Genomic DNA, 16,743 nt, shown 5'->3' with positions numbered 1-16,743 from the left:
ACAAAGCTTAGAACACAGACACAACAGTATTCTGTTAGGGTATACTTACTAACCGGTATAGTGTCATTATTAGAGGTGAGTGAAATGCAAAAGGTAAACATACAGCAAAAATGGTGATAATTAAATAAAATCTTTAAAATTATCATTTTAATTACTAACTTGGTGTCATTCACATAGGCAAGAAAGTGCTTTTAAAAATAAATTCTCTTTTTATCTTGTCTCTGTAAAACTGATTGCATGACCCTAAACTACTTACAATACAACTCAAATAAAAGAACTGTTGAGTGTACTCAATTTACGATGGTATTGAATAGATATTTTTCTTGTGTTTTGAATCTTTAATGTGAGAGCTCATTATATGCTCCATTATCCATGACAAAGCAGGGAATTTTGTTCTTTTCTCCTCAGTCCATTATATGATGACAGAATGTGAATTATTTCTATATCCTGCAGTCAGACAGGTACAGACATTTGTGACTAGGGTTGCCACCTTTCTAATTGCTGGTAACCAGACCCCCGAAGCTCCACCCCCTGCCCCACCCTTTCCCCTAAGGACTCACCCCCTTTTTTGCCTCTTTCCCTGAGGTCCCACTCCTGTCACTTGCTCCTCTCCCCCTTCCCTCGCTGGATTGTCTCCACCACCCTCTGCCCCCCCACCCCCACCCAGCCTCCCTCTGCTCTGGGGATGTCACAGGAGCTGCTGCAGCCTGCAGGTAGGAGTCAGCCCTGGCTGAGCAGGTACGAGTTGGCACCTGGCACCTACCCTCACCTCATAGTAACCGGACTTTTGGTATCAGTACATCTGACAGGACACAGCCAGATCCCCTTTTTTATCAGACTTTTCAGTCGAAACTGGACACCTGGCAACCCTAAATGGCACCCAGACACAGAAGCCAAAAACCAAATTGGGTAAAACCTGGATGGGTGGCAACCCTATTTGTGACTGTATTTTGAAAACACATCCTGATCATTATATGCTTTTGGATGCCTTTTATCATCTAAATATCTCTTTCCTGCACACATTGTTCTTCATATTCTAGTTTACAATCCTATCATAAACTCATCTCCTGATGGTCTAACAACTGGATTCAACAACATAGGCACGGAATAGTTCAGATACAAAAAGTGAGAATGTTGGACATCTGTGGTATACGATCACCTCCCAAAACTTTAAAGTGTACATTTTAAAGATCAGAAGAGAGGAGGCATGAAGAATTTCTCTTTTCTATGGTCCAGTCAGGAGGGTCTGGTCCTTGCTTATATGCATACAAATAAGTATTTATATTTCGGGTGTTATTGTGGGAAGCCCAGACTGTAGAACTGGGTTTTGCATTTCACTCCAGTGACGACTCTGTGCTTTTTGGTTTTCCTGATGTCTTGTGGGAATGAGTTCCAGATTTGTTGACCAGTCATTGAGAAAGCTCTGGCTATGGACTCTGACTGGTAAAACCTAATTTCATAATACAAAAGAGCCCATTTTTTGTGTCAGCCAGCTGCAAATTGAGGAACAGTACTTAAACTAATTAGCATAAATCAGAGTTTCACCCTGAATCCCTGAACAACAGCTATAAACTAAATACACAAATGATACTCCATTTAAGCTACATTTCTATTTATTTAGAATGGCTGGGAAAAAAATCTCCACACAGCTTTCCCTATGGTGGAGAACTGAGGCAAAGTGATGTTTACGACTGTAGAAAGGAGCAAAGAGCAAAAGAAAACATAAAGAGGAAAATGTTCATGAAGAAACTGGTTCTTTTCAGGTTCTTACACAGCTGAGAAGAATTAAGAGAACAAGGAATGTGGGAGGCTGTTGGGAATAGAGATACATAAAGGAGTGGAAGAGAGACATCAACAGAAATACTTCCTTAGGGTGACTTTTTCCTTTGGTTTAATTATGTCTGTCTTGTCCCCTTTACTCATTCTTCCTCTTGTACCTTTCACATGCCATTCTTTTCCCTCTAGTCCCTCTTCTCCCTTCTTTATCCTCTTTCCTTCTTCCTTTCCCCCATCTCCTATCTTCTCCACTGATTCCCCAGTATGTCTCTACTCACACAATTACTCCACTTGAGTGAAATTTATTTTAAAATCTCCATCTTTAAAGGTTTTTGTATTCAAAATCATCTTACAAAATCTATTCATAGCTAGATTATAGATATGAATAAAAGCAGAGTGGGGTAGAACCAGCACAAGATTAAGATGAGAAAGGGGAAAGTGACAAGGGAGTGGAAAGTTTCAGCCTTTTTCCTGTTGTAAGCATACCAGTGTTTGAAAATCCTGAGTGTGAGGATCCTATTAAGACTTATGGTTTTCTCATTACTTCAAATGTTTTATTGGGGAAAATGCTGGGTGATGAATTCAAGAAGAATGTTGACTCTCCTCTTACCAGGCAATCTGGAACACTGCTCCCTTCTCTCTCTGTTCCATTGTGGACAAATATTTAAATAAGTCACTAGGCCAGTGAGAATCACTCTATGGCCCAGTGTTAGGGTACCCACCTGAGAGACAGAGTACCCTGGGTCTCTAGTCCAACTGCTCCAGCCATTCTTTCATTATTTATTCACAATGCAACAACTTCAACAGGACAGACTGAGGGAGCCCCTTATCAGCATATGCTATAACCTCCCCCATCCAAATCCTTTCTTACCCTCTAGCAGAGGTAGGGGGAATTGAACCTGGGTTTCCAAGAGTCCAGGTATGTGCACTAACCACTGGACCAACAGTTAAAGTAGGTACTCTCAACCCCTTTTTTTGTGTTGTGTGAGGCAGGTTCCTAACTTATTCCCTCATGAAACATCTCTAGGAGCCTATGCTGTCTGACTAGAGATAGCAGGTTCCCATTCGTAGATTGCTAAACAGAACTAGATGCTTCCCTGCAGCCTGGATTTAGGCATTTATAGCTGACAGAGGGATGGGATTAGCACACATCCCTGTTGTCAGCATCTCACAACTGCTATCTTAGGTGGCTTCTTGCCTAGCGTGCTGGCTTTTGTAGATGGCTGTCTGAGACCTATCTCTTCCCATCCATTGTATAGGGAGCCTAGGCACCAAAGTCAGCTTTGTGGATCACATTTTCCTGTGATTATTTAGGCAACATGATGCTCAGTCTTGCAATGCCTAAGTCCCTTCACAGATCCCACCTAGTGTTTTGAAATGGATTTCCCTATGATCAGGAACCTCTTTTCTGGAGCTGTTTGATAGCGTGCCAGGAAAAGGTTAATGAGTGGCTGTGGACTCAATCAGCCCCACTCTGCTACACCTACCGTAGGGCTCAGGCTTGTTGGGAAGGGACATAAGGGAGAGGTGTGGATCACAGCTCAGCGAGGGACTGACTGGGAAGAAGAGCAGACCTTCAGCTCTCACTCTGTGGGAGAGGCCTAGCTGGGGCGGGAAACAGCAGAAAAGAAGACTGCCTGCCAGAGCCTCCCTCAGCCCTGGTCTACACTAGGACTTTAGGTCGAATTTAGCAGCATTAAATCGATGTAAACCTGCACCCGTCCATACGATGAAGCCCTTTATTTCGACTTAAAGGGCTCTTAAAATCGATTTCCTTACTCCACCCCTGACAAGTGGATTAGTGCTTAAATCGACGTTGCCGGCTCGAATTTGGTGTACTGTGGACACAAATCGACGGTATTGGCCTCCGGGAGCTATCCCAGAGTGCTCCATTGTGACCGCTCTGGACAGCACTCTCAACTCAGATGCACTGGCCAGGTAGACAGGAAAAGAACCGCAAACTTTTTAATCTCATTTCCTGGTTAGCCAGCGTGGCAAGCTGCAGGTGACCATGCAGAGCTCATCAGCAGTGGTGACCATGATGGAGTCCCAGAATTGCAAAAGAGCTCCAGCATGGACTGAACGGGAGGTACAGGATCTGATCGCTGTATGGGGAGAGGAATCCGTGCTATCAGAACTCCGTTCCAGTTTTCGAAATGCCAAAACCTTTGTCAAAATCTCCCAGGGCATGAAGGACAGAGGCCATAACAGGACCCGAAGCAGTGCCGTGTGAAACTTAAGGAGCTGAGGCAAGCCTACCAGAAAACCAGAGAGGCGAATGGCCCCTCCGGGTCAGAGCCCCAAACATGCCGCTTCTATGATGAGCTGCATGCCATTTTAGGGGGTTCAGCCACCACTACCCCAGCCATGTTGTTTGACTCCTTCAATGGAGATGGAGGTAATATGGAAGCAGGTTTTGGGGACAAAGAAGATGATGATGATGATGTGGTTGTAGATAGCTCACAGCAAGCAAGTGGAGAAACCGGTTTTCCCGACAGCCAGGAACTGTTTCTCACCCTGGACCTGGAGCCAGTACCCCCCGAACCCACCCAAGGCTGCCTCCTGGACCCAGCAGGTGGAGAAGGGACCTCCGGTGAGTGTACCTTTTAAAATACTATACATGGTTTAAAAGCAAGCATGTGAAAGGATTACTTTGCCCTGGCATTCGCGGCTGTCCTGGATGTACTCCCAAAGCCTTTGCAAAAGGTTTCTGGGGAGGGCAGCCTTATTGCTTCCTTCATGGTAGGACACTTTACCACTCCAGGCCAGTAACACGTACTCGGGAATCATTGTACAACAAAGCATTGCAATGTATGTTTGCTGGCGTTCAAACAACATCCGTTCTTTATCTCTCTGTGTTATCCTCAGGAGAGTGAGATATCATTCATGGTCACCTGGTTGAAACAGGGTGCTTTTCTTCAGGGGACACTCAGAGGAGCCCATTCCTGCTGGGCTGTTTGCCTGTGGCTAAACAGAAATGTTCCCCGCTGTTAGCCACAGGGAGGGGGGAAGGTTGAGGGGGTAGCCACGCGGTGGGGGGAGGCAAAATGCGACCTTGTAACGAAAGCACATGTGCTATGTATGTAATGTTAACAGCAAGGTTTACCCTGAAAGAGTGTAGCCACTGTTTTATAAAATGTGTCTTTTTAAATACCGCTGTCCCTTTTTTTTTCTCCACCAGCTGCATGTGTTTCAATGATCACAGGATCTTCTCCTTCCCAGAGGCTAGTGAAGCTTAGAAAGAAAAAAAAACACACTCGAGATGAAATGTTCTCCGAGCTCATGCTGTCCTCCCACACTGACAGAGCACAGACGAATGCGTGGAGGCAAATAATGTCAGAGTTCAGGAAAGCACAAAATGACCAGGAGGAGAGGTGGCGGGCTGAAGACAGGGCTGAAGTTCAAATGTGGCGGCAGCGTGATGAGAGGAGGCAGGATTCAATGCTGAGGCTGCTGGAGGACCAAACCAGTATGCTCCAGTGTATGGTTGAGCTGCAGCAAAGGCAGCTGGAGCACAGACTGCCACTACAGCCCCTGTGTAACCAACCGCCCTCCTCCCCAAGTTCCATAGCCTCCACACCCAGATGCCCAAGAACGCGGTGGGGGGGCCACCGGCCAACCAGCCACTCCGCCACAGAGGATTGCCCAAAAAAAAGAAGGCTAGCATTCAATAAATTTTAAAGTTGTAAACTTTTAAAGTGCTGTGTGGCATTTTCCTTCCCTCCTCCACCACCCCTCCTGGGCTACCTTGGTAGTCATCCCCCTATTTGTGTGATGAATGAATAAAGAATGCATGAATGTGAAGCAACAATGACTTTATTGCCTCTGCAAGCGGTGATTGAAGGGAGGAGGAGAGGGTGGTTAGCTTACAGGGAAGTAGAGTGAACCAAGGGCGGGGGGTTTCATCAAGGAGAAACAAACAGAACTTTCACACCGTAGCCTGGCCAGTCATGAAACTGGTTTTCAAAGCTTCTCTGATGCGTACCGCGCCCTCCTGTGCTCTTCTAACCGCCCTGGTGTCTGGCTGCACGTAACCAGCAGCCAGGCGATTTGCCTCAACCTCCCACCCCGCCATAAACGTCTCCCCCTTACTCTCACAGATATTGTGGAGCACACAGCAAGCAGTAATAACAGTGGGAATATTGGTTTCGCTGAGGTCAAAGCGAGTCAGTAAACTGCGCCAGCGCGCCTTTAAACGTCCAAATGCACATTCTACCACCATTCTGCACTTGCTCAGCCTGTAGTTGAACAGCTCCTGACTACTGTCCAGGCTGCCTGTGTACGGCTTCATGAGCCATGGCATTAAGGGGTAGGCTGGGTCCCCAAGGATACATATAAGCATTTCAACATCCCCAACAGTTATTTTCTGGTCTGGGAATAAAGTCCCTTCCTGCAGCTTTTGAAACAGACCAGAGTTCCTGAAGATGCAAGCGTCATGTACCTTTCCCAGCCATCCCACGTTGATGTTGGTGAAACGTCCCTTGTGATCCACCAGAGCTTGCAGCACTATCGAAAAGTACCCCTTGCGGTTTATGTACTCGGCGGCTTGGTGCTCCAGTGCCAAGATAGGGATATGGGTTCTGTCTATGGCCCCACCACAGTTAGGGAATCCCATTGCAGCAAAGCCATCCACTATGACCTGCACATTTCCCAGAGTCACTACCCTTGATATCAGCAGATCTTTGATTGCGTGAGCTACTTGCATCACAGCAGCCCCAACAGTAGATTTGCCCACTCCAAATTGATTCCCAACTGACCAGTAGAGGTCTGGCATTGCAAGCTTCCACAGGGCTATCGCCACTCGCTTCTCAACTGTGAGGGCTGCTCTCATCTTGGTATTCATGCGCCTCAGGGCAGGGGAAAGCAAGTCACAAAGTTCCATGAAAGTGCCCTTACGCATGCGAAAGTTTCGCAGCCACTGGGAATCGTCCCAGACCTGCAACACTATGCGGTCCCACCAGTCTGTGCTTGTTTCCCGAGCCCAGAATCGGCGTTCCACAGCATGAACCTGCCCCATTAACACCATGATGCATGCATTGGCAGGGCCCATGCTTTCAGAGAAATCTGTGTCCATGTCCTGATCACTCACGTGACCGCGCTGACGTCGCCTCCTCGCCCGGTATTGCTTTGCCAGGTTCTGGTGCTGCATATACTGCTGGATAATGCGTGTGGTGTTTAATGTGCTCCTAATTGGCAAAGTGAGCTGAGCGGCCTCCATGCGTGCCTTGGTATGGCGTCCGCACAGAAAAAAGGCGTGGAACGATTGTCTGCCGTTGCTCTGACGGAGGGAGGAGCGACTGATGACACAGCTTACAGGGTTGGCTTCAGGGAGCTAAAATCAACAAAGGGGGTGGCTTTACATCAAGGAGTATTTCAGGCAGGACTTCACGGAGGGTTCCAATAAGAAATGGTGCACCTAAGTTATTGTTCTTATTGGAACAAGGAGGTTAGCCTGGCCACTGATTGATACATGGCTAGATTTACCTCGCTGCACCTTCTCTGTGAGTGACTGCAGTGTGACCGAGAGGAATGAGTCCCCTAGACGGGGGAGGAGGCAAATGAGTACAAAACAAATCTGGTCTATTTCTTGTTTTGATCCACTCCATCTATCTTTTACATCTTTGGCTGGCAGCAGACGGTGTAGAAGGACTGCATGCCATCCACATCTCATGGCTGCTCAGCAGAAGATGGTGCAGTAGGACTGCTAGCCATCCTCATCTCTTGCCTGCCCGGCAGAAGATGATGCAATAGGACTGCTAGCAATCCGTATCGCCTGCCTGCTCACCATAAGACAGTTCAATAGGACTGACTGCAGGACTAAAGAGAATGACCTGGTCAAGTCACTCCAAATTTAGTCCCTGCGCCCATGTCTGCCCAGGCGCTCCCAGCCGACGTGGCCAGGAGCACCACGGACATGATGAGGATGGCTACCAGTCGTACTGTACCATCTGCTGCCAGAAGGCAATGGGTTGCTGCTACTGTGTAGCAATGCCGTACCGCGTCTGCCAGCACCCAGGAGACATACGGTGATGGTTACCTGAGCAGGCTCCATGCTTGCCGTGGTATGGCGTCTGCACAGGTAACTCAGGAAAAAAGGCGCGAAACTCAGGAAAAAAGCCCTTGCTTTCACGGAGGGAGGGAGGGAAGGGGGGCCTGACGATATGTACCCAGAACCACCTGCGACAATGTTTTAGCCCCATCAGACATTGGGATCTCAACCCAGAATTCCAATGGGCAGCGGAGACTGCGGGAACTGTGGGATAGCTATCCACAGTGCAACGCTCCGGAAGTCGACTCTAGCCTCGGTACTGTGGAAGCACTCAGCCGAGTTAATGCACTTAATGCACTTAGAGCATTTTCTGTGGGGACACACACACTCGAATATATAAAACCGATTTCTAAAAAAATGACTTCTATAAATTCAACCTTATTCCGTAGTGTAGACATACCCTCAGAGAAGATAGATCTGATGTGGGACTTTTGTCTGTTTGATTTGCTACTGATGACTTGCCTGAAGAGGGCAACAGCCAAATAAAAACCTTTTGTTTCTTTAGGCCTGACTGAAGTTTTGGTAGTGGTTTGTTCAGAATGCGGGAGTGATCTGTGTCACAGGCTGAAATAGAAGGACTGAATTATCAGTTAAAGTGACACAGCACCTGCTGGTAAAGATTTTTCTGCCATCTGAGCAGTCAGCCAGTTGCTGGATTTGGTTCGATATTATAATAGGCTCTAGCTTAAGATTTCATTTTGAGAACATAAAGAAGAAGGGTTTATTTTCTGGAGCGGGGAAGAGGCAGTTAAACCTTTCTGGTGCCAGAAAGGAGATTCCTCTTAACTGGAAAAGCTCCTTCTGTTGTGTGCAGCAAAGATAATATCATGGATCGAGGAAAAAAAATATTTTTATGGGGACAAACACTAACATGCTTATCTTGCCCTTATCCAAAGTTGAATTAAGACATCAAATAAGGAACATAACAAAGAGTAATGGAGGGGAAACCTGACTTAATTTAGGATGAATGTATTTAACATCTTTAAATCTTAGTTCCCAGATACCGTATGTTCAGGAAAGATATTATTAAAATATAGCTGTGTCATAGTTGTCCTGACATTCTATTCAAATGGGTGGTTCTTTAGAAAACTGCAGCAGCTGAAACGGGCATATTTATGCAGCAGTGAACGAATGAACATTAACCCTACTGACTTGAGTGAGAATTGCAAGTATGTATCTGGGGGGCAGACTCTGACCCATAAAGTTTTCAAACACTGACTCAATTGCTGATGTGAAAAAGCAACATTATCAAGAAGAATTGAAATTTGACCTATAACTTTAAAATGTATATATATTTGCATAGCCTATGCAATTCTGTGTATGTTTTCTAAATAAATACTTAAAAGAATTCTGCAATCAAAACCCAGTGTGTGTGCATGATGAAGGGAACAGATTTCAGTTCTGTGTCCAAATGTTTTTTTAATAACAATGAGAAACACACAATTCACAAATAATTAAAATATGTTGACATATATTTCTAGGCCATATGTTGAAAGAGATGCAGAGGTCAAACCACATTCCCTTAGCTGTCTGAGACACCTGCATGTACAAAAGATATACAAGAAGCCTAAGGCTGAGATTCAGAGAGCATGTGCCTCCCCACCATAGCAAGGCTTTCCCTACTCATAGATCACTGTGCTATCTTATCATTTTCTAGCAATGACTGCTGTCTTGTGTTGAATATTATGCAAAATACCCAATTTTGTGATGTCACACAAATGTGAAAACACAGGTAATATCAAAATAGCCCTCCACCTTAATGGAATGAAATCCATTCTTTACAATAATCTGATCATTTGTTGGTTTAAAAAATCTACATTAACATAAAGAGGCAGCATGGTCTAGTTTATAGAACATTGGACTGGGACTCAGGAGACCTGGGCTGTATTTCCACTTCTGTCACTGACCTACCGTGTCAACTTGGGTAAGTCATTTCACCTCTCTCTGCCTGTTTCCCCTTTCCCCTGTCTTGTCTAAACTGAAAGCTATTTGGGGCTTATTATGTGTATGTACAGTGCCTAGCAAAATGGGGCTCCAGTCTCAGTTGGGGCCTGTGGGCACTACCATAATACAAATAACTAACCAGTTTTACTGAACTCTAAACCCGTAGTGTGAAACATCCAGCTCACTTGAGGTTGCTTGACAAGTTCAGATTCTATAGAATCTAAGTTTTCATTGAAAAAATTCAAGCCCCTCATGGCTGCAAAGATAACTTTCACAGTATGAAACAAGTGTACACAGTCTGAATGAACAGCTCTGAGAAGTGTGGACTCTACCATTCCCTACTTTTCATCTCATTGGGTGTTAATAAAGCATAACAAAAGATGTCTCTAAAAATGTAAGCATTAAAACATTTTATTGCCTGTAACAGATAGGGATGAGGAAATGGGTGGAAGTGAAATCTATGACACAGAAAAAGTGTGTCACACAGGAGTGTCGGTAAGAAAATGAACTTTATTTGCTGGACCCAGTACTGTCAACTGAGTCAAGGTTGCAGAAGATACAAGATAGTGGGGTCAGTATCCTCTGATTCCAGTGGCTACTTTTACAAATAGGAAGGGGAATTAGGGGCTGCTGCAGGCAGGGAAATACCAGGTGGAGAAAGGAGGTGGAGGGGAGATAAGAGAAAGAAAGAGGAAAAGGGGGATGGAGAAGAATGAGAAACTACGGGCAGAAATAGTGGTGGTGCTGAAGGAGAGCATATTTTTCCAGAATGACCAGGAAGGCAGCAAGGCCCATCACTAATGATATAACTAAAAGTTTAAATAATTACACAAAGGCCACAGCTGGCAGCCTACCCATTGCCCTTGCGCAAACTCCCCACCACCTGTGAGAGAACTAATGTGGGAGCTACGTTCCTGCTAAAATCAAATACAACCCCCTACAATAACTGTTACTACAAGCACAGAGGAGGGAGCGTCGTTACCCGTCTCTCTGTCCGTCCGCGCCCCGCCCACTCCCCCTGAGCGTTGGTTTGCAGAAGTACGGCAATGGACAGAGACACCTTTTTTGTCCAGAGAGAGGACCTGCAGCAGTCCTGGTAATGCAACGGCAGACACCCACCTTTGCAGCAGTAATGCATTGCCATGATGGACATACTTCTGCAGAGTATCGAACACCCCCCCCCCCGGGATAAGCAGCGATGCACTGGGAGACACACACGTTGACAGCCGTAATGCATGGAGACAGACATCACTTTGCAGCGGCAGCGGCTCGCCCACAGCCCATGGAGACAGAGGGCAGCGGTTCCGCAGGGCGGCCCTGGGACACGCGCACACTCACGTTTACAGCCCCTCCCCCCGGCTGCTGTCGCTAATTGGCCCGCGTTCCTGCCGCCCGCACGTCGCAGAGGCGGCGAAGCTCCGTTCCGGGCGGGGGGGCGGACGGGCGCGCGCGCGCGCGCGCCCCAGTGGAGAGCAGCAGAGCAGATACGCCAGGGAGCGGGGTCACGTGGGGCGAGGCGGCGGCGGCGGCTCTGCTGAGTGGAACTGGCTGGGCTCGGGGACCTGGAATCCCCCTTCCCCCGCTTCAGTGCGCGCGCGCGTGCGCGTGCCTGCTTCACGGGCTCCCGGGGCAACCGCCGCTCCGCTCCGCTCGGCCCCCACCGCTGCTCCTCGGCGCCGCCCGCGCCCCGCCGCGGCAGGAGGTAAGCGGAGGCACGGGCTTTGCCGGGAGGTTTGCTCCGGTGCCCGGCTGGGGGGGGGGGTCCTCCCGCCCGCAACCCCCAACTGGCCCGGGGAGGGGCTGGAGGCGGCCGAAGGTCCCACCCCCACGGTGCCCCGGCCGCTGCGGGGACAGGACCGGCTGCCACCTCATCGGGGTGGTGCCGCCGCCCCGGGCGAGCCCAGGGGGCTGCCGGCCTGAGCGCTGCCGTGGCGAGGGTCGGAGCCGCCCGGGCTCCCAGTCGGCCTCGGCGGGCGAGCCGGCCCGGGCTGCCGTACGGGCGCGAGGGGAGCGTGGCGGGGTCGGGGGCGGGTCTGTCTGGGCGAGACCCCCCGGGAAACTGAGGCCGGTCGAGATAAAGCTGCTGGCGTGTGATAGGGGCCCCGCACCCCGACGCTGCGGGGGAAGGACCTGGCGCCTGGCACGGCTCCGCGTGGAGCCCGCTGGGATCCTGGCCTAAACATGCCAGATAGCGGAACGTTAATTGGAAGAAATGCTTACCGAAAACACCTGCCAGCCCCTGCCCTTGGTACCTGTGCGCCTCTTAGGCGGAAGTTGTTGAACTTGTTTAGCTGCGGGGCATTTTTGCCTTGGGTTTCCTAGTGATGTCTGTTGTGTAGCAGAGGACGAAGTTATGAATCACTTGGCCCGCACTGGCTGAGTCTGCGTTTTGAGTGGCTGCTAGTGACCTGCTTTCTCTGGGTTGTTTTATGTAGACTTCTGCAGTTTTCGTCTTAAGCAACCTTGGAATACCCTTTGAGAGCTTTCATGCCTCTGAGCAGGGCTGGGTGACAGGGTGTTTGAAACCCGTGCACTTGGTACATCAGGACACGATGGTAAAAATGCCCACATCTTGTCTATGCATCAGTTCCATAATGGCTAATGAAGCTACGGCTTCCATAATGGCTAATGAAGCTACACGGGAGGTGATGTGTACATCTGATGATTTCTAAGTATTACACACTCTTATAGGATTTAGTAGTCAGGGCTGGTCTTAGGTGGTGTTTTGTCAATCACGGCAGAAAATGTTGCAGTCCTCCCCAAACATCAGTATTCCTGTTCCTCCCTCCCCCACACTGAAAAAAAGCCTGATTTAGCAGAACCCTGAGATATTAACTAGGCACTGCTGTAAGTAGCCATGCCCCATGGTGTTGTGTGTTGCCAAGTTGGGATTCTTTCTGGGGAGAAGGAGGATTGCATTAAGTAGTTTCTTAACAATATGATGATGCATGCAGTGTCTTTTTGAGTGTTAACTAGTTAGTGTTTGTGAAATGCATCGAATGTGAAAAGTGGTGTATCCATAGTTGCTTGTGATGGTTTTTTCCTAATGAGTAGAGGGACTGTTCTGTCTCTCATTGGTCTCTGTAACCCTTGCATCTCAGATAAAGATCCATTACACTTCTCAAAGATCCTCCAACAAAACCAGGGAAGACCAGATTTGATAAACCTGATTTTGAAGGTAAAAATAAGTAGTGTAAAAAAAATCCTTAATGTTTTTACTGCTTTATACACCATAAAGGAGCAAAAAGAGCATAAACCCAATCAAAAATAAAGCCCCATGTAGGTCACCTTTAAATGATGTCTGAAGCTTTTCAAGGGCTGTGTAAAGGTGGGGCAGTTTTAACGTGCATTTAAAGAGGCTTTCTTTAGTTCTTGCCATTAATCCAAAGGTTCTTGAACTGTGGTCTGTGGAGCACTTGCTTGTGGTTGATGGAGATGAGATCGGTTGCAGTGTTGCTGCTCCTTGTTTCTAACTTCTGAATAGCATGAAGACAGATGAAAATATTTGTCTGATGCTACTTTTCCATGAAAACAATTTTTGTAATTGCTACAGGTATGTTCTGTGATTGTACTGATCACCTTCCTTCCTATCTACTGATGTGAATAGGAGAGGAGGTGATCCATGAACACTCTGCTATGGTGTGGGTAACATTCTAAAAAGAATTTTAGAACCCCCTAAGCAAAACAAAGGAAAAGAGATGTCTATAAATGAACATCGTTACTGAGGCTGTCAGGCTGCTGCTTGAATTAATGACTACATCATCAGTGCATCTTCTTGGGTTTTACTTTCAGAATACAGCAAAAATAAACCTAAAAGGAGTGGTAAGCAGCAGTAACAATTAATATAATTTTTATCTGCTAGTATCTGAGTGCTTTGTTTTAAATATATCAACATTTAAGTTTGATTCATCTGAAGAAGTGGTGTTTTACCCGTGAAAGCTTATGCCCAAATAAATCTGTTAGTCTTTAAGGTGCCACCACGCTCCTTGTTGTTCTTTGTTTTGTGAACTTTGCACCACATTTTTGAATATGGAACATTTGATTGTATGTCTACTTGTGTACACAACCCTCCCTTTTTTACATGCAAATCTTGTAATGCCTGTATATAGCAGGCATTTGTCTGCCACAGTATTCAAAACAGCCTGTTTGTTTGTGTAACGGTGGGCATGCACACTTTTGCTCATCTCTGAAATTTTGGCCTTGTGGTTTAAGAAATCTCCATTTAAAATGGGCAACTATAACACTTAAAATGTGGATTATTTTTTAAAAAGTGGGTGTGACGGGTTCCCCCTGGGGTGCCACCTGGAACTGGGGTACCACTGAGCCACCAGCCTGGGCTCCCTTTACACTGTACTGCAGTGACCAGCCTGCCAAGCCCTTTGCCATGCTCCAGCACACATACAGGTAGGGACACACCCATCTGCAGTACATACAAACTGCTGAGATTAGCTCTGAATGGGGAAGCTACAGCTAAGGAACTGCCCAGCTGCTCAAGTGCATCCCTCCCTCGCCTCCCCAGAATTATACTGTCTTGCACTGCACAGAGATCTGTATGGCATAAGCTCATGAAATTTGTGGAGAGGATATATACAACAGCTTTTTGCCCCAAGGTGTAACTCCCACACACTGGTTTGTGATAAAGCAGAAGCAAATTTATTAACTACAAAAGATAGATTTTTAAGTGATTATAAGGGATAGCAAACAGATCAAAGCAGGTTACCTAGCAAATAAACAAAAATGCAATCTAAGCTTAACATACTAAAGAGATTAGATATGAGTAGCAAATTCTCACCCTAAATAATGATGTAAGCAGGCTTCAGAGATTCTTAAGGGGCCAGCTGCCCTTGCTTGCAGCTTAAAAACCCCCAGATATTCCTTTCACAGGCTAGAAATCGCTCTAGCCTGGGCCCAGCACTTGGTCCCAGTTCAGTCCTTGTTTCTCAGGTGTTGCCAAGAGTCTCCTTTCGATGGGGAGTCAGCAAAGAACTGTGATGATGTCATTCCCCTGCCTTAAATAGCTTTTGCATATGGTGGGAACCCTTTGTCTCCAAGCTTGGTTCCCACGCCTTTCAGTGGAAAACCACTGGTATTCTAAGATAGAGTCCAGTAACAATCACATGGGCAAGTCACATGCCCATGAATGCTTCGCTTAGTCACAGCAGAGGCCATTACCCATACTTTAGTTGGAAAGTGTACAAGAAAGCCCATTAGATGTAGCCATGGTCCACTGTGAGTTAAGTGTCCCCCGATGGACCATCCAACTTGAATGGGCCCTTCCCAGCCAGTCATTTTTAGGGTATATTTACACTGGCAAGTTTTTGCGCCAAAAGTTATACCGCTTTTATTAAAGCGTGTTTATTAAAAGCACAGTTGCATGTCCACACTCTCTTCCGCTGGTGCCATAGTGTGTCCACACTTGCAGCGCTTCCATTGCCAGTGAGAGCAGTGCACTGTGGGTAGCCATCCCACATTGCAGCTCTCCCCGTTCTACCTCCTCCTTCTACTGGTAGGTCTTGTGGGAAGGCAGAGGGGATTGCGGCACATCATGGTTCTGGGCTCAGTGCCCCGTGATGCACTGCTTTCCGTCCCATCATTCAGTGTGATTCAGTCTTCAGTTAACAGCATTTTTCAGTGTCCCTTAGTGCTTTCCCCGCCACATCTATCTGCAGAAGTGGACCCCACACTACTCTCCACTGCTCTGCTAGCTCTCACTAGCACATCGCAAGCGGCAGTTGAGTTTTTCTTGAACTTACAAAGGCAACAGCAGTCACAGTTGCCTGATATGGTGTCCAGCATGCACAGCAGCAATATTAGATTGCTTTTGGCATTCACAGAGGAGCTGAATGCAGTGGAACGTCGCTTTTTGGAAACTAGCACAGAGTGGTGGGATCACATAGTTATGCAAGTCTGGGGTGACGAGCAGTGGCTGCAGAACTTTCGGATACGAAAGCCACCTTCATGGAACTGTGTATGATCTCGCCCCAGCCCTGCGGCACAAGGACTCCCGAATGAGAGCTGTTCTCTTGGTGGAGAAGCATGTGGCGATCGCAGTGTGGAAGCTACCGGTCGGTCACGAACCAGTTTGGAGTGGGGAAGTCAACCACTGGTACTGTGTTAACGCAAGTGTGCAAGGCCATTAATTTGCATTCTGCTGCGAAAGACCGTGACTCTTGGCAACATGCGTGACATTGTGGTTGGCTTTGCCAACATGGGTTTCCCTAACTGCAATCGGGTGATAGATGGAACATACATTCCAATTCTTGCACTGGACCACCTTGTGACTAAGTACATCAATTGGAAGGGGTACTTTTCTATGGTTTTGCAGGCGCTTGTGGATCACTATGGGCAATTCACTGACATTAACATGGGGTGGTCTGGAAAAGTGCACGATGCACGTATCTTTAGGAACACTGGTCTGTACAGAAAGCTGCAAGCAGACACTTTCTTTCCATAGGGGAAGTAGAAATGCCCATATTGATCTTGAGAAACCCGGCATACCCATTAATGCCATGGCTCATGAAGCCATACATGGGAAACCTAGATAGCAGTAAGGAGTGGTTCAACAACAGGCTGAGTAGGTGCAGAATGATCGTTGAATGTGCGTTTGACTGCTTAAAGGCGCGCTGTCGATGCCTATATGGTAGGCTAGATCTGCGTGAGGAAAATATTCCAATGGTTATAGCCGCGTGTTGTACGCTGCATAATATTTGTGAAGGGAAGGGCAAACAGTTTTCTCAGGGGTGGACTGCTGATGCAGAATGCCTGGCTGCTGATTTTGAGCAGCCAGATACCGGGGCAGTTAGAGGGGCGCAGCGTGGGACGGTAAGAATCAGGGATGCCTTGAGACAACAGTTCCAACAAGAAAACCAGCAATGGCTGTTGCTATGCTTGGGACTGTAATGATTACTTAAATCTGGTAGCCTATGAAGCAACTACGATTATTAAGGCCTAGGATTCAATGTAAGGGACCAATA

The 16,743-nt window shown here is 47.2% G+C and overlaps 1 long non-coding RNA gene across 2 annotated transcripts in view; it reads right to left on the bottom strand.

Moving 5' to 3' along the window:
- LOC140906809 (uncharacterized) overlaps window positions 1–12,246 on the bottom strand; it is a 28,805-nt gene extending 16,559 nt beyond the window's left edge. The window contains exon 1 of one of the 2 annotated variants that reach the window (XR_012157254.1): window positions 11,990–12,246. This is a non-coding gene — a long non-coding RNA (uncharacterized lncRNA). The remainder of the gene's footprint in view (window positions 1–11,989) is intronic. The other variant, XR_012157255.1, reaches the window with a different exon arrangement.
- Between the last annotated feature and the right edge of the window lie 4,497 nt (window positions 12,247–16,743).

The sequence above is a fragment of the Lepidochelys kempii genome, chromosome 2, assembly GCF_965140265.1.
Source record: "Lepidochelys kempii isolate rLepKem1 chromosome 2, rLepKem1.hap2, whole genome shotgun sequence".
Classification (NCBI taxonomy): domain Eukaryota; kingdom Metazoa; phylum Chordata; order Testudines; family Cheloniidae; genus Lepidochelys; species Lepidochelys kempii.
Note: the sequence above shows the minus strand (reverse complement) of the source record. Positions and strands in the feature narration are given on the sequence as shown.